Below are 24,674 nucleotides of genomic sequence, written 5' to 3'. Positions count from 1 at the left end.
ATTTAAATGCGTTGTTTGATAGTAGATGACAGATGTTGAATTCCAGCCCTAAACTTTTGAAACCGCAAAGTGGATAATCCTTTATATTGGGTAATTAGGGTATTTTTAGTTTTATTGTTTTAAATTTGTATACTAAAACCTTTTTCTCACAACTAAACTCTAAAAACAAACATCCTAAAACATACCCTATTCATGGTTTTCGGGACAAATCAACCAACAAAACCAGCCTGGTATAGTACAACACTTTTTCGATTGTCTTTCATTCTCTCCATATAGCTTATGCTCCATCGCTCTCCTTCTGTCTTGCTCTACAACTACAACAAAACACCACCTTTCTTCCCTTTCTGCCATCTTCCATCTTCCATCATCCATCCAACCCACCACACCAATGTGCGCACCCCCCAATTCCAGTATTCCTCCTCTCCCTCAACCAACCCTCCCTTCCACAGGGTACAATCTATACTGTATAACAACGATAGAGCTCCATCGCATCGCATCAAACATTCGAACCAACTCCACACATTACACTATACCCAACCGAACACACAAAACCTATCTATCTCCATAGCCATACCCCACAGATATACCAAGTCCATGCATGGCCCGCGCATAGATACACATAACCAAGTGCAATCCATCCGTCTGGCTCTCAGTGACGATAGGTAGCTTTTTCGCGGCAGCCACAAAAAAAAGTACTCACTGAAAAATATATATAGAATCCCTCTTTTCATTTCGAATGTGAAAAAGGAAAAAATAATTAAAAGAAAAAAACAACAATATAATCTGTACACCCATACACCTACCGCCTAGCCTGGCCTGGTGAATAATACAAAAATATTAAAAAACAAAATAAAAACATCCCTGCACGCAACATAACCCAAACAAAAGATACGAAAAAATGAAAAAAATAAAACTAGAGTGAGATACGGGTGAAAACTGAAAACAGTAAAAATTAATAAAAATAAAAAAAAATACTGAAAACTGAAAAACTGCAGAGTCTACGATAACTTCCCTCTCAATGGACAGCAGCGACATCTCGCGGGGGGTTGCAATTGCAATTGCTATTGCAAATAAATAAAATAAAATAACGAAAACATACGAAAATAAAAATGTATGACAAGTTGTAAGAAAAAAGTGCAAATTGTTGTTTGTGTATTTTTGCGTGAATTGTATCTCAACCCCTTGACCGACAGACAGAGACACATAACAGAGGACATTACAGTTCTGAACAGAAGGGGAGGAACTAAGGAAGGGAAGCGTTGGTGGCGCTACGCAGAAACTGCTCGTGCTTGGGCACTGGGGCTACCGAGAGGCTGAAAACGTTGCCAAAAGAAAAAAGAATCTCATTTCCTATTAATTGTTGTTCGCAATCGAAGCTTAAGTCTTGTATGCATCTACATACGACATACTCACAGACATACATACATATATCTATTTATTGTGATTTTTTAAGTTTCATTTTAATTTCTTTTTTTCGGGGCATTTTTTCATATTTTTTACCTTTAAGGGTGTGTACCGTACCGAGTACACCGTACCCCCGTGTGTCGTCGTCTTCGGTCGGGCGGTGAGGCCCCCAACAAAAAAAGGGGTGTTTAATTGGGAATTATTTTTATTTTTGGGCTGGGATTTTTTATTTAAAACCAAAACCAAAACCAAAAAATGCTCATTTGTTGATGTAGCCCAGCCAGAGAATGGGGTAGTAACCAATGGACACCGCTCTATTGTGTACATGGTCCAGCAAAATGGGCCTATACCATACCTATACCACACTATACGCTGGCAATGTGATGTGGGGTGAGTATGATGCGATGATATATGATTTGTTTTTCTATTTTGTTTTATTTTTTGAAAATTCTTTTTTCCAGGACATTTTTATTTCGGTTCTTCTTTTTTTGATACTTACGCGTTGAAATTTTCACAGAAAAATTATATTATAGGTGTATAGGGTAGATAGAGTTCTTATTGCCAGGAAATGTCTCATCGAAGTCATCAAGGGTGTGTTGCTAGGTTGACGATGAAAAGCTTCTGGGTATAGGGTAGATTTTCAGTGTTAGAGAACATAGGTAGCGATTGGTATTTGGATTAGCTTAAACTTTCGTATACCTGAGCTTAGAAATTAAGTTTGTAATAAATTAAGAAAAAAAATAATTTAATATTGATAAAATGCTAAGAGTTTATTTTAATTCTTAATTGAAAGCGTTTGTATAACTTAATATTGACCATATACAAAATATGTTAAAAAAAAGATTCCTAGAAATTAAGAGATATTAAATTGAAATTAGAGGTTTAGCGATTTTGTTCTCAAGAACTGTCCAACTGCTCAACATACATTTATAAATGAATTAGTTGGCGCAACAGTCCTTCGAGAAAGCTAGGGCCTAATGACTAAGAACTCTCAAACATTCCTGTGTGTGAGTAATGTGATGTGAGAATCAAGTGGACCTACAGTTTGAAGCCAATTCCGAACAAATAATTTGAGAAACTACTTTTCATGAAAAGAAATACTCTTGGAGGATTTGTCAATTACTCGCAAGTCGTTAGAGGCAGTACCCTTGATAAAACGTTAGATAGTACAGGTAGGTATTGAACCCAAGACCTATGAAATGCCAGTCCTACGCACTAACTACACAACATACATTTAAGAGTTGAAAAAAGAAACCATTCCAACAAAATTCAATTATAATAACTTGTTATAAGAATCTAAATACAATTGTTCCATTATTCCATTACCTTAAAATGTAACTACAAAATTTCAATTGTTAGTTATGTATATTTAATTTATAATGACCTCAATTAGTTGCACATTGAGTTACACAAATATAATTGAAAACAATAGTAATGATCTTTGCTTTCTTTAGTAAATTACTGAAAATTTAATTAAATATTATTTTCGTTAATTACATTTTACGCAACATATTAAAACTATATTCTGAAATGATAAATTCTTGTACATGTTTTGCTTTGAGTTAATAAATTAGTACAAAAAAATCAATTGTCCTGACTGTAAATTAATAGTGCTTCACATCAAGAACTTGAAGTAACACATTACTATTTTTAATTACATATTGCTAGTAAGCACTTTCTTTCAATTACTACCCGTTTTTTTTTGGAAAATCTATCTATTTTACATGAATAAAATATCCATAGTGTTAATACTACCGATAAAAGTTAAAGTAGAATCTTACTACGGATGGGTTTTTGACATTTATACGAGTCACGAATGGATCTTAGATGATTTAGTTTTTAAATGTTGGTACGATTGATATTGTATTTGTATCCCGATGGCTGTGTTCGTTTAGTAGTTGTGCATTTAGAATCATGTGTTTTCCATTGAGGAAAAAAATCAACCTGTTACTGTTGATATTATTTAGTTTTGTTAATGAAAATGGATTAACTGGTCAAACACTAAGCGATTTGCCTTGCGACTTGTTAATTGTCATTGCCAACGCAAGGCGAACCGGAAATTGCAACGTTTGAAGTCAAACGGAAGATCAGTCGGAATCATTGGTATTCGAGGAATACATACATTTTCACCTGCGTTCTTTCCGTTAATAATGGTTGCCTCAATCAAATTCGGCATAAGTCTTTTCACCGCAAGTCGATTATCGTTGTAAAATTGCGGTGGATTCAAATTACGCCTGCCAACAATATCAAGTCGCCAAAGATGTTTTTACTTCGTCGAAGATCCTTCAGTGTGACGTTAAGTGCTTCAAGTGATTTCTTATGTGCCATTGTGCAATCATCCAAAATAATGAGCTTGAATGGCATCAAAAATTTTTCCATTGCACTGGATCGGGAAATATGTCATGTTGGAGTATCAATTGTGTTTAAATTGAGTGGCAACTTAAGCGCAGAATGTGAAGACGACCGCCATCTAGAAGAGTTGCTGCAATTCCAGATGATGCTAACGCCAAAGCTATGTCACTTCTTGATCGAATAGTGGCCAAAATCAGTTAACTGACAAATGTTTTCCCTGTTCCTCCAGGTGAGTCCAGGAGGAATAGAATACCAGTATTATTGTCCACCGCTTGCATTCAGCAACGGCAAATTATTTCGAACAAATTTCTGCAATATATCAACATTGTATTGCTGCCCTCGATTTAATTCTTGGTTTAATGCATTGTACTTCGATCGATTTTGCGCGCAATCATTCCTCCTTTTATCAGCAGCTTGTTTGCAATAGTCAAGAATTGATCCTCAATCAGAAACATTCCTTCATTGTAGATTTCATACGTTAGTTTCTCAAAAGCAAGCTTTAGTATGCAATATAGGGCCCTTGAAACATCAAAATAATTTCAATTCCACAAATCGGAACTTTTAAAGTAGCTTTCTATTTGAAGCTAAACGGAGTTCAGCGATTTTCTGATGAATTTTTCCTGAATTTTGTCTGCTATAAACCTCAAGGAACCCGAGACCTTTCCAACTAATGCAAAACCGTGGAAATCGGTTCTTGCGTTCTGGAGTTATTTTGTTTTTTTTATTTATTTCTTTATTTCATTAGAAAAATACTTAAAACTATATAAACTTCAATCCATAGTTATATAAAAGTGCATTAATTTTAAGATTATTTTCAAGAATGAAATAGTTAAGTACAATCTATTGGCCGAAGACAAGAAGCGAAAGTACTAGCGTAAGGAGGGAAAACCCGACTTATTTTTATAAAGTAGATAAGAACAAATGTGAAAAAAATAGACGTAGCTTGTTTTTAACAAATTTAGCATCTTACTATCTTATTTTACTGAAAATATGGAAACATTGAAAAAATGAAATAAAATGGTAATTTTGACAAAGAGCTATTTTCTAAATATTCACAATTAACTATTCAAATTTAAGGATAGCTTGTACATTAAACAAATAAGAGCTTAAAATATTGCCAGCTAAAATGTATATAAAAAGAACTTTTAACTATTTTGAGTTTAAAATTAAATACTTTTGTATTTAGATACAAATTAGAGAATGCAACTTAAAAGAATGGCCAAGTGAGACTTTAACGAGAATAAGAACAAACTGAAGGTCACAGTTAGTGGATTCATTTAATGAAATGTTAATTTTTTCTATAAATAACAGTGTATACAAACATATTTAATCTGTTTACAAAAAAGAAATGCGGTTTTTTGTTAAAAAAAAGGACGTGTACGCCCATGGGTCTAAAAATAAAACAGTCTACAGTCTTCAGTTTAAGTAATTAAGTAATAATTACAGAATTGTTCTATTCTTTTTAATTAAAAAATAAAAGTTTGTTAAACAATGAACTGACCTCAACTGATCCACTTTTCTCGAGTCCGTATCCAATTTAAATGAACACTTAAAAAGAAAACTAAGTTTTTTGATTAAAACTTGACTGCAGATTACAGACATATTCATATTGTAAATTCTAAGGAGTTTATAATTCTTAAATTTTCTATTTGATTTACCATTCCAATACGAGTACACCGGTCACAGTTCCAAATTGTAGGCTTTAAAGTTTGCTTAAATAGTTGGTACTTGAATAGGACACAAAAAGTCATTATCATTATTTGTAAACAGTAATTTTTTTCAAATCGGTTTTTGGGTTCATAAAAATAGGTTAAATAGGAAATCGTTTAATTTTACATTCAATAATAACTTTTCTATAGGAAACTGAATTGTATGAAAACAAGCATTCTGTTGTTTCATTTGTATATGTTTCAATCTTTTCTGATGGAATTTCGGCTTTTTGGAGCAAAATATTATATTAGAGAATTGAAAAATTTCATATTTCAATAAGATGTTTTATTTTGATACTGATACATTTGCGAATGTATGTCCTCGATAGCTTCACGAATTCCATTTACAGGTCTTGGATGGATCATTAACCACGGATCTTTCCCATGGTCCTAAACAAAAGAATTCAATAGTATTAAATCCTTAAGAATTCGGTGGCCAATAGTAATCAAATTTTTGGCTAAATAACAAGGTGAGAAATATTTTCTTGAAAAATTGCGATTTTTTCGATTGCTTTTGCGGCACGTAATACATTTTTTATTTTGGGCGTCCAAAGGCACAATTACTATTGTTTTGAACTTATAAGTTCTGAATGATTTGCTTACCAAATTTTTGTACGTAATTATAACTAAGATACAAAATTTAAATTCTTTTTATTTTTCTTCTGTCATTTGATCTTAATAAAATAAATACAAATTTCAACTTAGTGTTAAAATTTATTTAATTGAGTTTTCGCACATTGGTCCAAAAATCTGAAGCGTATAAGATTTAAAAAAAACTGATTTGTCTTTCCTGTGGTTAAAACCATAGCGCAAGTAGCTACTTAATGACCTACTATTCTGTTTTTAATTTTTAAGACATCTTCTTCCCTGAATTTTTTATAAATGATGATGCATGTGTAGAAAAATGAAACGTTTGAAAAGATTAAAATTTACAGAAATTGTTCCCTATTTAACATTCTACTCTACTTTTTTAAACGCGAGAAATAAGCGTTTGAACTTCATTAATCTTTGGAAAATCTTCAAAAACTGTATACAATTTCCTGCTTTATTTAAACAAATTTTTGTAACTAAAGTGTAGCATTTACTTTTTTAACAAACGCCTCCTTTTAAACTATCTCTTTCTGTCCTAATTATTGCAGCACTGCATTTTCGGTTTAAAAACTGTTACCAAAACCCCTGAATGCGTGTTTATTAGACTAAAATAATAATACAATACCTAAAAAAAAACAATATTTAACACAATAATTCTTAAATGGCGCCCAACTAAAACACGCATATTCGCATTTACAGCCAAATTTTGTATCCAAATGACTTTTTATTACATAAATAGGTATATTTTCAAATACGTGTGTGCGTAAAAAAGTATATAGGTACTTAAAACTAATTACATTCTAACACCTACAACTTAAAATCATGCGTAATTTGGTACCTATTTATAGATACACCTACTTTATTGTCAAATAAAATGTCCGCTTCCCCATTTGGGTGTTTATGTTTCAAAATGTTCGACTATCTATGTACAAATATTTTTAAAATTCATCCGATAAATCAGCATAATGCAAATGCATATATGCAGTTATATTATATGGAAACACCTTCTCATCTCACCGGACTTTTACCCGCTCCTATGCTTCTACTTATCATTATCATAAATGCACCCATAACCCCAGCCTTTCGCCAACTCCCAACAAACAAACACCAAACTGCAATATAGGCAGCTCCACTGTATGTTTTCCCTAGCATCCATATCCATCATCAAAAAAAGGCCGAACCCTTTGTACCCAAGTCCCTACCCTATACTACCGAGTGGGCTTGATGCTGCTGCACTTACAATTATCCTTTATGTGTACCAACAACATTAATGTTCGCCCATTGCCCATCATTGCCCATCGCTATCGAAAAACTAAAAAACAAAATGAAAATCCCCGCATTTTCAACTCAACTCAACAGAAAAAAAAGTATCTAAAAAAAATAACACACATAATAAAATTCACTTGCTGCCGCTCTAGGATGATGATGATGATGATGCTACTGACGCTGACGCTGAAGCACACATTGCACTGCACGCCGCATGACGCCCGACAAAAAACGCATTAAAAAATAATACAAAAAGAATATATAAAAAATAATAAAACAAAAACAGCAAATAACAAAATAAAAAAAACTATGTAGGTAGGAGCGGATAAAAAAAACACACAAAATTAAAATAAAATAAGTTGGAAAATGCATTTCCCTGTTTTTTCCCATCATCAGCACACATCACTTAATGGATAATTAGTATCGATGGAGCTTTTTCCAAACGCAGGTTTAAATCATTTTCATTCCACATAATCTAAGTTTTTGTTTCGATTTCGAGGTTTGGTTGTTGTTTTCTGTTATACATATAGATATTAGGTAGGAATTGTTGTAAATATGTACTGCTATACATTGCGTTAGAGAGTAACGTGACGTTTCCGTCCCATCGTCCGTCATCTAATACCTAAGACCTAACGCTAACACTTTTAACTAAGCCCGATTACGCGACGACTATACGCACGTCCCGGTTCCGTAGTACATAGTCGTCCCGGCTCATTATAGATACATTTGTTGGTTAGGTATCAAATCGAATGTGTTTTAGTGTGGCAAATATCTATAACATCATATCATTCCAATCAAAATCCAAATCCAAAATCATCGAGTTCACGTACAAAATTTATACCAAAAAAGCTAAATCCACCCCTCAGTCTCCACCACCGTTCGTTGGTTCGTAAACGTGAGTCCGAATCCTCCACAAGCTGCAAATACAAACTAACTGAAGTGAAGTTACACGAAAACCGCCAGCGCCCGCTCCCGCGCCCGCTCCATTGCAAGCTGCATCGTCATAACCATCGTATCTACCTTACCTACAAACTATAGATACTTGTACTAACTCATTAATGCAAACACAAAATCAAGCAAAAAAAATCAAAGTATCTTTTAGTTTAGAATCGCCCATCATGACTGTTGGTCTGGATACACCAGTTCTGTCGCCGTTGCTGTTGCTTTTTCTGTTACTGTCGTCTAAAAACTGAACTATGAAATTCTGCACAATTTGCGGCACTAGTCTGAGTCTTTGCCGCCCCTGCTCCAGCTCCAGCTTCTTTTCCACCACATCATAGATACGTTTATTATTTTTTTAGTTTTTCCTTCAAATTTTTGTTTTATTTTTATTCATGTTTTTGTTTTGTGTGCAGCAGATACAATATCTATCTATTCGTTTTCCGGTTCTATGTGAAATTTCATTCGTATTTGAAATTTTTTGGCGGGATTTGCCATTCTACGCTTTCTAGAGTGCAAAACAAAAAAAAAAGACTAAAATATTTCTGCAATCAGCAAAAAGCTTAACAAAAAAAGATAAAATAAGAAACAAAAATAGTGATTATTTATTTTGTTCGTTTTAGAAAAGAAAAACTACAAAAGATACAAAAGTTTTTGATCATTCTTCTTAGACGGCAAAACAAAGAAAAACAAAAATGGAAGCAAAAAAAGAAAAAAGATTAATTTGCTGCAAATACACTTACGTTCGAATTGTTGTATGGTATCTGTGAAATTCGCCGCGCATCCACGAATTCATTTCGTTCGCAGGTCGCATTCGGTTTGAGATACTTTTCTGTTATTTTGTTGGATGATTTTTTGGTGGTATTATAATTTGTTGGTGGGTGTATTTGTGGGTTGTATCTGTGAGTAGTGGATGCATCCGAAGAATTCCATATGACGATCATCGCGGTATCATCAACATTTTCATATCATCATTGGTGCGGGGTCCGGTCGGTACGACGGTGTGGTGTGGTGTGTGCGGAGAGCAAAAAGGACTCCTTTTGATTTTTTTTTGGCAATCACTTGGAAACTGCGCCGCGTCCAATTAATACATAGATGTCAAAGTGTATTCGGATACAGGACGAGAGCGAGTATGCGATGGTAGTTGTAGAGCATGTTTTGGCTGCGTCGTCGGACGTTGTGTCGTCGTCGCTTCGTTGGTGGAGTTAGTATGCATGGCTTGACTATACATCGCGATACCCTCCGTCCACTTCCAGGCTCTATTTGATACGGATGCATAGGTATGTTGGTATTGTGTGTGATTTTTTGATGAACTTGTATTTTTTTGGGATATTTAGGTGAAAATTTCACTTCATTATTTAATTCAGCACAATTAAATCTAAAAAATTGGGCGAGGAGGTGGTTTCTAAAGGCAAGTGACTTAGAAAATATAATTCTCAATCATTCATGACGGTTTCGTATTGGAAACAATTTTCCTTTAAGTAATTGTTGAATGTTGATATTATCATTTTTTTTAGAAAAATCAGGACTAGTGTTAAATTTAATGAGTATTTATTATTAAAACAAAAATTTAAAGTTTAAATCATATCTTCCAAAAAGAGAAAACTTCAAACATGGGTTTACTTCTAAAAACGCTTTTAAGAAGAGCATTATTTATATATCCTTAATAAAGTTAAAAAAAAAGTACTTTTTATAAAAAGAGCAAACAACTATGATAGAAACAAAAGATCATAACACTTTGTTTATACAACTGATAAGTTTTTAGAAAAAATTTCAATAGAAAAAAATTAATAAAATTATGTTTTGGGGGAGAATTTAGATTTGGGTTTTCTGGAAAAATAATTTTAATCAAGTGTTAAGTTCTAGAGTAGAACCGGGTTGTAACTGCATTGTTCCTTGAAGAAATTACTTCTTGTAATTGTTTTTAATAATTTACAAGAGTTTCTTAGAGAAAGTAATTGGGTACCATTTTATTGGTTAAGGCCTTGCCAATTGTTTTTACATTTAATACAAAAAATATTTAAGATTTTGTAAGGTCTTAGAATATCTGTTTGGGATTAGCCCCTTGATCACAAAAATAAAATGAAAGGGAATAACATACCATATTTTATTATATTATTATTGTGATACCATAACAAAGCTTGAAGGAAGGGACTCATTTAATAATCAAATTGATTTAATTTAAGATGCTGTTGTAAAAAACAACTACTGTTAAGGATCTCTTGCTTCAGCCATACAAAAGAATCTTGAGAATGTACTAGTAAAATATGAAGGTTTTTAAACAATTAAAAATATATCCAAGGCATTTACATTGAGTTGCAGTTATGGAAATTGTTTGAGAAACTTTACAACTGAAGAAATTTCGGCCTATAAGAATGCAACACTTACGTCAATTGACGCAGAACGTTCCTTTTCGATGTATAAGACGTTTCATTTTTAAAAACTTTAAGAAGAATTTTTTGATGTATGTACATTTTTCTATTGTTTGTGTTTTAAAAAAAAAAAAATGTTATTTAAAGGGATGTCTTTTTCCTTTGCTGATGTAATTTTTATTTATTGTTTATGTTTTGTGTTCCTTTAAATGATAAAATAAAAGACTGATTTTCCTTATAACAACTGTGTATTAAGTTTTTTTTTGTGTTCATTGAAATGATTGAGATACAAGGTGGAATATTTGATTTTATATGCATATTTTAAGTGCATATTTCCTATTTTTAAGAGCATATTTTGTGTGTTTTAAATGCAGGGAAATCCTAGCCCTACTTATTAATTTTAAATATACACAATTTGAAATAAGTGCAGAAGAATCTCTATCAAATTATGCACCAACAGTACCTTTAGAAAAATTAGGTGTTTTTGGCAGAAGCGTTAAATATAATTTCCAACTTGAAATGTCTAAAAATCACTCTTTAAACTTATAATAAAAAGACCATTTTTGGAATGAAAAATATTTAAATTTAATAATTTTGAAACAGTTTTAGTAAAAATAATTGAATAGGAACATTTATATGAAATTTTTAAGCTTAAAATTAATTTAAGCTCATTTATTACAACTATATAAATCAAAACAATTACAATTTTGCAGAGGTTTTTGAAACATTTTCAAATTTAAATATTATAGACTTTATTTCGAAATATCCATATTTTTTAATGATTTAAGTTTTTCAATTTTCTGGATTGAATTGGTAAAATGTTGATTTAAGCTTGTGTAATTTTTACTTTTTCACAAATTCATTTGTTCGATTTTTGTTTATTTTTTTTCCTGCATATTAAATACGATGTAATTCAGAAGCCCAAACATTTTTAATGCTGTAAGTTATCTTAATGTTTAAAGTTGGTTCTAATTCTGATTTGTTTATAAATAAGAACTTAATTCGACATAAAAACTAGATATTTTAATAGAATTGACAAGGAAAAACAATTAAAGTAAGCTTTAGACCATATTTGAATGGTCTTCAAAGACTCTTTATAATGAAAAACCTGAAAGGCCCTAACGGACTTAAGTATTAGTTTTATCAATTAAATCATTGCAGTAATTAAAAAAATTAATTTTGAACTAGAAGATAGAATAAAATTATCTTTATTTTACTTTTGGTTTCAACGCGGTCAGAGTTTCCAAATGCCCAATTGACTCACTTGTAATCTCACGCGCTTTTTAATAACTTAAACTGCTCTCCTGTATAATAAGTAAAACAGACTTTAGTTCTTTTTCCTTGTGACCACAGAGTTTAGTTTCAAAATGCAAAATTTAAACATCTTAAATCAGTTGTTTAAAATTTTCTTAAAGAATTTACTTACACAAAAATGTTTTCTTACAGGAAATATATCAAAAAAAGATACAAATCATAACTTTCAGACTTTTGAGTTTAAAACTTTCACAACCTTTCATAGCCTGTAATGTACATTCCTTTATAAATTTCGATTTTTGTTTTTAATTTTTTGAAAAAATCACTACTGCAGCGATCAACCATCATTATGAATTGAGAATTAATTCACTATAAACACAATACAAATCAAAAACAAAGAACAAATAAAACTAATTAATATTGAATTTTGTCTTTTAAACAACTTTTTGAAAACTTCAACCTTAAAAATAGACCCTATTAGTGGTCCTAGATAATAAAACCTGGATTCCTCATCACCCATTTAGGAATTCAACTTCCTTAATTAAGGATATTCATTTAAATTTTCAATTTTAAGGGTTTTTGAAAATTTATATGTGATCAGTTCAAAATAGGTTTCGCAATAAAAAAAAAACAAATATCTGAAATTCGATTAATGAATACAATTGGCGTTTCTCTTTTTAAGTTCAGAGCTGAGCACTGATCAGAGTCTGAGCGAACAGAGTAGAGTAGAGTTATGAGCAGAGTATGTTCACAACTCTCTGATTTAATTATGAAACAACTTGAGCACTAAACTGTCATGATTTGAAAAACAGTCATAGCGTTAGTCGATTTGACGCCTGAAATAAATTTGATTCATAAAAATGCTACATATATGCAATTAGTTTTTTCTAAATTATCTTACGTTCTGCACTTGAGCAACCAGCCTCTTCTGCCATTTTAATTGTTTTGACGAAGATTTTTTTCAATTTCCGGGCTTTAAAATATCAATTTGTTTATGTTCAGCATTTTACTCAGTTTACTCTGTTATTTTATTCTGAGCTCGCAGAGCGCGCTCTGAACATGTTCAAAACCAAAAACGAAGCACGAATTTGAAGCTCTGAATGATCAGAGCTCAAAAAGAAACACAATTATTTTTCTGACAGTTCGAGCTTTGCTCTGAAAAACGCCAAATATTTGTACATTACATTACTTAACATGATCATTTTTGTGGTCGGTTTTCTCTAACTTCTCAAGAAAGTACAAAAATTAACAATATTTTTTGTTTTTCAAAATCTTCAAAGCAGTCTTGAAAATAATTAATTGTTTTGACAAAAGTTGTATACGCAACAGGAACCTTTATTTTAAAAAACGAATATTTCCTCTTAGTAAAAATTTAAAGAAATTTGAAGAAGATAAGTTTTGTAATAAAGGCCCTAAGCTGAAGTGCAGCTAAACGACATTAAGTGACCCTTATTTTATGCTATGTAATTGTCAATCGTGTGAACGATGAAATTAACCCTGTTTTAAAATTAGGCTCATTTGATATAATATCTATACAAAGTATCTTCTTTAGACACAAAAAAATACGTCAATAAATCTTCGATCATTGTTAAACTCATATTTAAGAATCCACCTTTTTATTTGACAGCGGAATTGTGTGCATAAATCCCTATAAAATCAACGTTGGGCGCCACTTTTAATATTTGTATTTAAACACATTACCTACCTATTTAAATACGTACTATCATAATCTTCAAACACATCAAATGCACCCAACAATTAAATATCTTACAAGAAGCTATGCCAACCTAAAGTTGAGCTCTCATTTGAAAATCCCATCACCACCAAAAAATATAACTCAAGCTTCGTTGTATCTCTCCTCAACTAAAGTAGGTACGAAACGACGAAGAACCAAAAGTAAAATCAATTTTTTGTTTGCCGATTAAGTTCTTTTTCATTTTATTTAATTTTTGTTTTTCGATTTTGATTTTGCAAAACTCCACTTCACCACACACCATCAAGCCAAAAATGCCATAAAGAGCTAATGACTCAGACCAAAAAATATACTCCGACTCCCCATTCCCCAGTAGAGCGAGACAGTTCGAAATAAAAATGAGATGCCACAAGAAAAACAAAAAAAGCTCCTTGCCGCTTCGCCTGAGAGTGAATTGAATTGCTGCAGATTCAAATGCAGGCAGGCAGGCCTTTGGTGAAGCTTGAAGATACATTTTATTTTGTATATGCCAACAAAAAGAAGATGTGTTTAGTGTATCTGTATATGGCGTTGTCTCTCTTTCTTTTTTTTTTGTTTCACGAAACCAACTCGCCATACGAACACGAACAGCAGAGACAGACACATGAAACACCCGCTCATTTTGGCGGAGGCAGAGGGCGCTGCAAAAGCATAGAGCTTGGCTGCGTGTAGTGGAGAAAAGCTTCTTTTCTTCGGAAATTATCTGTGTGTGGGAGAGCGACAGTGGATTTAAGGGTGTATAGAGTATCTGTGTGTACGCAAACAAAAATTGATTTTGATAGTGTTGGGCAAGAGAGAGAGCCAGAGCCAAATCACTTGAGTTGAGGTTGATTTTGTCAAATTATAAAAATATACTTATACTTAATTTTACTAAAGAATATGCTCAACGAAAAAAGTATCTGCTGGATGCCTCACGACAAACTCACCAATATACCTCAAAAAAAAATAAAAGCACACACTCTCTCTCGCTCTCTCTTGGTCTCACGTTTTTTTTTGTATACTGCGGCGCGAATTTTTTCGCAAATCTTTTTCGTTTGTGTGTGCAAAAAAAAGTATCTACAACCTACAACCTATAGGAATAAAAAAAGTATCTTTGACGGTGTGTTTGGTGGACGATGACGACGACGACGACGTGGAGGAGCGTAGAGGAGTGCACCAAGTTAAACACACAGAGAGAAAAAAATACTTTTTCGGACCAAAAAACCGAAAAAACTTCACACAGTCGACAAAAGATACAACAACAAAAGATACAAAAAAAAAAATAAAAGTTAAAACATGGCTAACCGATCCGCGTCGCGCTGCCTCCTTCACCGTTAAGTTGGCGCGTCGTGGTGCTTGGCTGTATTTTTTCGCCTTTCTGTGTGTTATATTTTATATATTTTATTAATTTTCTGTTCTTTCTATTTGGGGGCACATTTTCAGTTTGTAGATTACATTTAATCCGTTCAGAAGGGCTGCCACGGTCTAACCACCGGTTTTTTTCTCACAATTTTTTGGGTTGGTCTCTTATACTTTATACTTTATACTCTACCGTCTACCTATTGTAGTTTTCTTCTGCTTCTTCGTTTCGTCTTCTTCTGGGTTTTTTCTTATTATAAAATATCTTTTTTTTGTCTTGAGTTTTTTAGTTTTCGTATCTTCAGATACATTTCTTTATTTTTATTTGTTTTTAGTTATATTTTTTTTTCGGCTTTAGCTTTAGCTCTACGGCTAAGGCTTTAGCTTGATATTATGAAAGCAATGTGCTGTAGTAATAGTATCTTTCTTCTTGGGGTTTCGTTTGGTTTCGGTTTATTTTTTGTATTTTTGTCGGCCAAAGCGCGGGCTATGCCAATACTCAGACTCACGTGAAGTCCCCAAGGAGAAGAAGGAAGAAGATATCTTTCTTGTGTGTGCCTTTGCAGAATTAAAGTTTTATTTTGTTTTTCAATTTATTTTTGTTTTATACGCCTTCCTAAGAGCGCTAAGACTCCTTTGAGAGTATCTTAACGATTTTTGTGTCGGACTTGTGATCAAGTTTTGTATTTTTTTTTTTCAATTTTATATTTCGGGATACTTATTTCTTTTTTAAATACCAGCTTCCTACCTACATTTTTGGTTTTCTCATTTTTGAAGATTATGTGTATTATTTTTTCGGGTTTGTTTGGATGATGGTATTTGCAAGGTTTCCAATTCCAAGAAAATAAAACGAATTAAGAAAAAAGTCTATTTGTGAGATGAGAATACTCGTACCTACCTCGTTTATAGTCAGTCCCGTGTGTCTTTCCAAAAAATACAAAACAAAAATTGGTTTTCTGAAGAGAGTCCTTTTTTGTTTGCGTTTTTCTTTGTGATCGTGTGTTGTTTCTTTTGTCTGATGTTTGTTGGTTATTTCTTATTTCATAATTGGAAAAATGAAAGTGTTGTGATTTTTGTTTTGTTGTTTTTGAGTTTTTGAGACCAAGTGCAGTTGGTTATATTCACGGTCAAAATTAGAAATAAGACAAAAAATCAAGGCGAAGGCGCTCAAGGATATTCCATCACCAAGAATGAATGCGTCGTCGTATCGGCCGGTATTGAAATAAAACAAAAACAACATACAAATAAAAAACAAAACATGAGAAAAAAATCAAGATAAACAAAAGCTTGTGTTAAGGAATTTTTAAGAAAACAAAAAAGTTTTGAAATGGGTTAAGTGCTTCGGTTTCTTTTTTTTTTCTTCTGATGGTGATCAACTTGAATGTCCTTTCAAGTTCAAGGAAATTGAAATGAAACTCGGTTACGAAGTGAAAGTTTTTTCATCTTTTTGTTTTAAGACATAAACAAATCGTCTGAGTGTAATGAAATTAATTAAATAATATTGCCCATGAGTTTCAACAAATTGACAAAAATCTAAAAAAAAATTATAATCTTGGTTTTCTTATTTTCCACTTAAACAATTTCTATTAAAATGTGTTTGTTTAATAATTTTATTAAAAGATTCTTTTTTTTTGAAAATAAGTGAACTTGTTTAACAATTTTAAGAAACAAAAAAATTAAGAAATAACCAAAAGTGATCCTTCGACTTTCTCGGACAAGATCATCTCAAATCCCTGGCAGAGATGATCTCAAAAAATTATCAAAGTGTGATGTGTGTTTTAGAATGAAATTTGATGTTTTTCTGTCATCATGTCTTAAACGACTTTGGATTATTTTGATTTTACCGCTAACAGGTATTTTTTTTATATTATGTCCTTAAATTTTCTTGGGACAGAAAATTCAAACTTTTCAATAAAGTTCAATGAAGGCAGATAGAAAGATAAGTTTTTATTAATTTTTAAATACAAAATATTCAAAATACCGACGGTATATGAATTTTGAGAGGATGTAAATATTAAAGAGACATTTTGTGTAAGAACATAACTTCTTAAATTAGAGGAAGCCTGTCCCGACTCAGATACATAAAATCATTTTTGCAACTTAGGGAGTTTTTTTGGCTTGAAAATATAAATTATGAAACACATAAAGCCATACAAAATATGGACATGTTTTAACTTAAGGCATAAGTAGTTTCATTAACAGGCAGTCAAATATTTCTTTTTGCTTACGATCTATTTATTTGGCGCAAAAGATAATTTGTCGGTTAAGACCTTAAATTTAATTTAGGGAACTTCTTAGTTTTTTTTCTATCTTTGGTTTCTGAAATCTTTTTAAACAATTTAAAAATACAAAACCAAAAAGGAATTAAGTAAGAAAGTTCAGTTCTTTAGTTAAGACATTTGTAAAAAACCTAAAAATTGCTTTTAAAAGATGCCTTCTTATAAATAAAATGGCTATACATAACTTACATTATTTGCATAAATATCTTGTAATTGCTCCTTGTTTTTAATGAAAATATATGTTTTAATCTAATTTTATTCAAAATTTTTGTCAACACTACCGAGCTTTAATTTTAAAGTGACGATACATTTCTTTAAATATTTCATAAAATCAATAGGTATCTTGCTTTTAAAGTCCTTAGCACATATATATTGTAGATCTATTTAAATAATAATTTAAGCATATAGTTAATGTATAGTCCTGTGTTCCCAAAAACATTTAAGTTTGATAAGAACTAATGAATTTTTTAAGTTCAATATTTATATGTATTTTGGATGTTTAGAAAAACTGTAATCCCTGATTTCTTATTAGATGTCTCTTAAAATTGTTCAATACTAACGATCAAATAAAATGGATCAAATAAAATGGAAACAATTATTGAAACTAGTTTAAAAGACTTCAATTTAAATTTATCTTAATACGTAGCGTATATTGACCAACCTTTCTAATTAGGCTTACCGATTCTTAATTGATACTTTCAACTTCTAAAAACTATCAAGAGATTTTAAAAATACTTAAAATTCGTCCTAAATTTAATTTGCATGAATTCTTTTTTCTGCATAATTAACAGAAATCTAAATGAATTAATTCTAATTTTAAATTTTTAAATTATCTTATAATTTAGAGACTTAACACTTGACAAAATTTGGGTAAAAATTGTATTACGGCATTTTAGGGAGATATGTTTGTACCACCAATGCCCAACAATGATCAAAAATGATATTGGAAACACTAATAAGCCGAATTAAATAAAGTCGTTTTTGAAAAGAAAGATCAGAAACTGAAGATCGATTTAAAAAGATTATTCAGCCTTTTACATAAATTTTGATACAATCTTACTTGAGCCATTTAAACACTTTTCGAGTAATTAGATTCTTCCTTTTATTAACACAGCTGACGATAATAGGAAAAGATCACAATTATCGAATAGATTTAGTTCAGAAATCTCAAAAATAATGCTTATGTATATTTTTTATGAAGCTAAAGAATAAGAATATTTTAATAAGACATTTTAAAAATAGTTAACTTCATTTTATTTCTTATTCATTGAGCTCGATACTATGAAAGTCTTATTACAACAAATTTGACAAAAACTTTAATTTCAAAATATAAACTAAGCTTTTCAAATTCCTCATATGCCATTAAGATATAATAACTTCGAATATAAATAAAAAAATACGTCTAACTTCCATTACTCAGTTTTACTCAAGTCGAATTTCTCTATAAATCAACATTTTATTGGGAACTTTGATTTTTCAACCTTATTTTCATGAATGAAAATTGCCCTTTACATAATTCGATCTTCTGTAAGTCGAATTTCTCTATAAATCGTTTTTTTTTTTTAGATTTTGTTTGATGCCAAATAGTCTCTTTAACTCGAACTTTTTCTCTTTTGGGGAAATCCCATTTTATTTAACCTCCTTTTCGAAATTTACTAAGGCTACTATAATTATTTTAGACGGTTTTTCGGTAGATAATTCATTCTAAATTCCTTGCTCTTATTTAGAAAACCCCCTTTTGTTTCTATTTTTTGAAAAATACTTGAGTCTACACTCTACTGTGATTAATTTCTGTAGTTTTGTTTGAAGAAGAGGGATGCAGTTTTATTCAACTTCGGTTTTAAACGGGTTAATAGTTTTTATGCGTAAAAGTTCCAACTTTTATTTATGTTTTTTGTCTCATTTCTTTAAATCGAAGTTTCTATAACTCGAATTTTTTTTCTTCAATTTTGAGAGTTCAATTTATGGAAGTTCTACTATTTGGAATTGAAATTTTTCTTACATAATATTTGTTTTTCTTTAAAATTTTTAAATAGACATCTCATATAGATTATTTTCTGAGTCGCAATCGAATAACATTTTGGGGTCCTGGTTTCTATTTGGTTTAACTTCAGAAATCTTAAGAATACCTATCATTTTGACCGTTATATGGTTATACTGTGTTATTAATAATGCGAACTGTAATTGAATGAAAAGAGAGTCACAAAATGTTTTTTAAGTAAACAAATATGTCAATTCTTTTCCGGCAAATTATCGTAAGCGCCAAAAAAAACTTGTGTCTTTAACAACAAATCAAAAGTTTACTCCTGGTCCTTGGAACCGTGGATGTGCAAAGTCATTATTGAAAATTATTAATTACACTTAAGCTATTAAGCTATTCATGTATTACGGACAAATTTTAATAAATTAATGACAGCTATATATTGAAAATGTCAATTACGATAAAATAAGGGATGTGTTAGAAAAAAGATATAACTTGGATCTCCTTAGTTTTATTTTAGCAGAATAACCTATGAAGGTTATTGAATTTTTAACTATTAGGTTTTATGAGAAATTGATATTTTTAGAAATTCGAACCTAGAAAAACAATAATTTTCAGGAAATGTTAAGCTTTGAATTTGGAACAAATATAAAATAATACTCTCTAATTTTAAAGTTTATACTTTAACAAAAATCTTAACCGCCTTTAGATAAAAGTTCGCAATCTTCCACAGGGTATTGAATTTATTTTAAATTGAGCCTTACTTACACTTTCAAGCGAAACACATTTTACTAGATATTCTTTTTTTCAAGTGTAAAAAATTGATTCTATTTAAGAAGACATTTTTTCTGAAACTGACGAAATTCAAACTACATTGAATATGATTTACGTAACTTTGCAATAAGAGGTATAATTTAGACTCCTAGTTTCAATTTATACCAATAACACAAGTGTTAAAATTTAAATTAATTTTAAAGAGTCCTCTGTCGGAGGTTATAGCTATGGCTTGGAAGATCATTTTAGTTTTTCTTTAAAAACTCCGTAGACCTTGAAAGTTATTTTCAAAAAATGTACTTAATCTACTTTCTCGTTTCAAAGTTTTTAAATTTTCCGATCAATTTTAAAATTTGTTAAAGTTCTGATGAGAAAAAAACTACTATAATTTTGAAATATATAATATATGCCTTTGAAACAACCATCTTTATTACGTGTTAATTATTTGGATTTTTTTCTTCTTTAAACTGTCGTCTGAGCAACACGTACTTTTGTTCTCTCCAGTCTTTTTTTTTTCAATTTCCATCTAATTCTAATTTCAATTAATTTATGAAAATGTCGAAATCTTGTGCTAAGTGCAACGATAAATTGAAACGATCAGAATTGATTGTATGTCGGTTGTTTTGTGGACAGTATTTTCATAAAGATTGTGTTGGAATTTCTGCCGCAGAATCAAATTTTTTATTAAAATCGAACTTCAATTGGCAATGTGACACTTGTGCTCTCATTAATTTCTCAAACTTTTTTACTCGATTTACGGAGCTTTCTCAGTGTGTTCGAGAATTAAAGAGAGAGATTTGCTCCATACATGATTATTTGAAATGCTCCCAAAGTGTTCCTGTGAAACCAATTATAAATCAAGGATCATCATTAACTGATCTCACTAACAACTCATTAATTTCTTATCTTGTTAATCCTAATCCATCGACTTCCAATTTAAATAATGCAAGTGCAGATGTTGTCACTGAAAGTGTCTCCACTGCTTATCTTGAATCAAAAGAAGTGAATCATTTAACAAAATCACTGACTCATCCATCACCATCACCTAATGTGCTCTCTAATATATCTTCTTCTCCTCTCGCAAAGGTTGATAAAAAGAAAAACAAAAAAAATCCCCTTCGCGGCCCCGTTTCTAATGCTACCCTCCCCATCTATGGTACAATGACAAACCCTGAGTGCAAACTTAATGTTATACCTAGTAATAAGTGGGTGCATTTATCAAGTTTTTCGAATGACACTGAACCTGATTCAATAATTGAATATGTAGCCAATGCCACAAATATTCCAGCTCATTTAATCAAATGTTTCAAATTAATTAAAAAAGATGCAGTATTGACTGAACTACCGTTTGTTAACTTTAAATTAAGTGTTCCTGAAAATAAATTGAGTGAAGTTTTGCTTCCCTCAATATGGCCTGCATTTGTTCGCGTAAAGTTATTTGTTCCTTCTCCAAAAAACCAAACTCACATAAAAGCAAAAACAACAACTTAAAATCAATAATTACAGCTGAAAACAATAACAATAATCTTATAAACACTCAAATTAACTCTGCCCATGCCCAACATACATACGAGTATCTACCTGTTTCTCCTCTTTCATCAAAAAACTCACAATTTTTAATATTCTACCACAATGTTGGTGGACTACGTACGAAAATGAATGACATTCTTCTCTTCTCATCTTCTCAACAATTTGATGTAATTGCTCTAACTGAAACGTGGCTCTCTGAGAACCATTTCAGTTCGGAAATGTTTGACAACCAGCAGTTTAATGTTTATCGTAATGATCGCTGTTTGTTCACAACTGGACAGACTCGAGGGGGTGGTGTGTTAGTTGCAGTGCGTTCGTCTATCAAAAGTATGCAGTTAGAGTTGCCGTCTTCTTCAAATTCTACATTCAATATTGATCAATTAATTATTCGTTTTTGTGTTAATAATAATCATGATGTTTTTCTTATTATTAGTTATATACCACCGAAGAGTTCTTTTGAAGTATATAAAACGCATATCGATAATTGTTCATTTATATTAAATAATTTAACAGATAATCAGCATATTATAATCTTAGGTGATTTTAATTTACCTGCTGTAAATTGGGTCTTTGATCCGGATGATAAATATTTAATACCATTTAATGTTAGTAGTGATTGCGAGAGTGTGGTTGTTGATACTCTAGCTGAATTTGGGCTCAAACAAATCAATTGCTTTCGTAATAAACTTAATCGTTATCTTGATTTAGTTTTCACTGATAATGAGTTTGGTGTGAGTATTGACAGCCCTACTCCACCTCCTTTACCTAACTCCGAAAATCATCTTGTACTTTGCATATCATTTGAATTTTTAGAATATATAAAGCAAACTTCTGAAACTACTTCTTTTCTTAATTATGATAAATGTAACTTTCTTAATGTCTCAAATTTTTTGAATGGGGTTGATTGGTTCTCTATGTTTGAAAATGTTGACGTGGAGGAATCGTTTACTCTTTTAACGAATCTGCTGGGTGAGGCAATTGATTTATATACTCCTAAATATTTGAAGAAATCTCAAACTAAGCCCTGCTGGTTCAATAAAAAGCTCATTAATTTGAATAATCGAAAAAATAAAGCTTTCAAACTTTATCGTGATTCTAGGGATGATAATAGTCTATACATGAACTATCTTCGATGTAATCGTGAATTCAATTTTCTCAATAAATTCTTATACAACCAATATATTTTAAGTATTGAATCTAAAGTAAAACGAAATAGTAAATGTTTCTTTAAGTTTATAAATGACAAAAAAAGTACCACCGGAATTCCGAATTCTATAAGGTATAATGGTCAAACATCTAGTGATCCGTCTACAATCTGCAATTTTTTTGCTGACTTTTTTCAATCCATCTTTAAACCTTCTTATAATCAAACGAGGCCTTGGTTGATGTCTTCATCTCAATTGATTAATATAAACCAATTATCAGTTGATAAAGAAGACATTATCTGTGAACTTTTAAAGTTACATGAAGATAAACACTCTGGGTATGATGGAATTGCTCCTATTGTTTTAAAAAAATGCACTCTTTCCTTAGCAATCCCCCTTGAAATCATTTTCAACCGTTCTCTCCGTGAAGGTTGCTTTTTAAAACAATGGAAGAGTTCCTTTATTTATCCCGTTTTTAAATCAGGATCCAAAAATGATGTAACCAACTATCGTCCGATTTGCAAAATATCTGTGATCCCAAAGCTATTCGAAAAAATTATTTATAAAAAAATACTTTTTTCTGTGAAAGAAATAATCTCACCTTTGCAGCATGGTTTTATCAGTGGAAGATCAACTACAACTAATCTTACAATTTTTAGTAATTATGTACTCAAAGCTCTAGAACAAGGATACCAATGTGACGTGGTGTATACCGATTTCGCGAAAGCGTTCGACAGAGTTGATCACTCAATATTGATTTCCAAATTGCATAACATCGGTTTTCATTCCAATTTATTGACATGGTTTAAATCTTACCTTACTGGCAGAATTCAATATGTTCGTATTAATAATGTTACTTCCAACCCTGTCTTTGTTACTTCCGGTGTACCACAGGGAAGTCATTTGGGTCCTCTCCTCTTTCTCTTGTTTATCAATGATATTCCCAGTTGTCTAAAAAATTGTTCTTGTTTGATGTATGCTGACGACCTTAAATTATTCCTGCGCATTCATTCTATTTCCGATTGTATAAAGCTGCAGAATGATCTTAACAATCTTTCCGTTTGGTGTTCTAACAACGATCTTCATTTAAATGTTTCTAAATGTCATAGTATGTTATTCAGTCGCGGCACCTCTCCAATTATGTTTTCTTACAGTTTACTTGGGTCAACCTTAACACAAGTAACTGAGAAAAAAGATTTGGGTGTAATCTTTGATTTAAAATTCGTATTCGCTAATCACATTGACTATATTATTTCTAAGGCCAGTTCTATGCTTGGATTTATTTCCAGGAACGCTAAAGACTTCTCTGATCCATATACTCTTAGAGCCTTATATTTTTCTTATGTTCGCTCAATTTTAGAATACTGCTCATCTATCTGGAATCCTATGTATATAACATATTCGGCGAGAATTGAACGAATTCAGAAACGCTTTACTAGAATTGCAATTCGGATATTGCGTTGGAACACGGATATGCCTTCATATAACACCAGGTGTTTGTTGTTGGGTATTCAATCCCTAGAATCACGACGTATTTATTTCGATGTAATGCTTGTAAGAGACTTAATAAATTATAAAATCAATTGCCCTCACTTGCTTTCGTTGATTGGCTTTCATGTTCCTTGTCGTGAATTACGTAATAATCGTTTATTTTGTGTACCCTTTCATAGGGTCAATTATGGAATCAATGAACCCTTTACTCGCTGTTTAAGACAAGCTAATTCTGTTTGTAATGCCATTGATTTTAATTTATATTTAAGTAGGGACTGTTTTAAAAAAAAATTGTTATTAATAATAAACTTCGGTGGTTAATGTTAATTGTACATCCTATTTTTTGTTTTGTTTTATTTATTATTATTTATATAAACTTAATATTGTTCTAAGTAGTCTTTAAGAGCTGTGTCTCTGCTTGATGAATAAATAAATAAATAAATAAATATTATTACAAAAGAATTTTAAACATTGAATGTTGTTGAAGGCTATTTGTTTTTTGTTTTTATTTTCCTTT

General features: G+C 31.2%; 1 protein-coding gene across 14 annotated transcripts in view; it reads left to right on the top strand.

The window, feature by feature from the left end:
• The first annotated feature begins 639 nt into the window (after positions 1 to 639).
• The window catches only part of LOC129939153 (zinc finger protein 250), a 149,694-nt gene continuing 125,659 nt past the window's right edge, over positions 640 to 24,674 (top strand). For 9 of the 14 annotated variants that reach the window (XM_056047046.1, XM_056047047.1, XM_056047053.1 and 6 more), the window contains exon 1: positions 14,969 to 15,116. The gene's annotated coding sequence lies outside the window, so the exon portion shown is untranslated. The other 5 variants (XM_056047040.1, XM_056047054.1, XM_056047041.1 and 2 more) reach the window with 5 other exon arrangements.

Source organism: Eupeodes corollae, chromosome 1 (genome assembly GCF_945859685.1).
Source record: "Eupeodes corollae chromosome 1, idEupCoro1.1, whole genome shotgun sequence".
Classification (NCBI taxonomy): Eukaryota; Metazoa; Arthropoda; class Insecta; order Diptera; family Syrphidae; genus Eupeodes; species Eupeodes corollae.
The sequence above is the reverse complement of the archived record's forward strand: the minus strand, read 5'-3'. Positions and strand labels throughout refer to the sequence as shown.